Genomic DNA, 638 nt, shown 5'->3' with positions numbered 1-638 from the left:
GGTACAGACATGCAGCCCTTTCACAGAGGCAGCAGCTGCTACATTCCGATTCTTCCACTTGAACAAACAGAGAATGATACAAACACAGGAAAACTGTTCCAACTCTAACCTGCTTCATCCACAGCACTGACAGACATTGAAGAATAAAAAAGAGCATTACCAAAAGAGGAAGTATGTTTGTTTGACCCTACTCCACAGCACTTGTATAGATCGGATGCTTCAGTGGAGTTTTTTGGTGCTTTTATGTGAAAACTGATTCAATCAGCTCTTAGAGAGAAGTGCCAAAAAGCCTGGCTGAAGCGCCCGATCTATACAGCCATTGGGTAAGCCAGGTCCAGCACACACATTGCCTCTTTTGGGCACGTGCTGCGCTTTAAAGTAAAGTAAAGCGGCAGTTTAGTTTTGTTTCATTTTTCATGCCTGTAAGCAACCCCAGTGTCTAAATGGTTCCAAAAGGTGTGTGTTTCCGTACAGAACCTTACCATTTCCATGGAAGGAAGCAACAAACCTCCTCACCCCTGCTCTTTTGCCAAAAGTAGGATATAGGGAGCAATCTGGTCCTATTTGTAGCAGTTTGTTTCATGTCACAACAATCAACACCAAGTAAAAATCAAGCAATGTATTATATTTGTATCTTT

The sequence above is a fragment of the Gavialis gangeticus genome, unplaced genomic scaffold (genome assembly GCF_001723915.1).
Source record: "Gavialis gangeticus isolate Ggan-Ray unplaced genomic scaffold, GavGan_comp1, whole genome shotgun sequence".
Lineage (NCBI taxonomy): Eukaryota > Metazoa > Chordata > Crocodylia > Gavialidae > Gavialis > Gavialis gangeticus.
Note: the sequence above shows the minus strand (reverse complement) of the source record.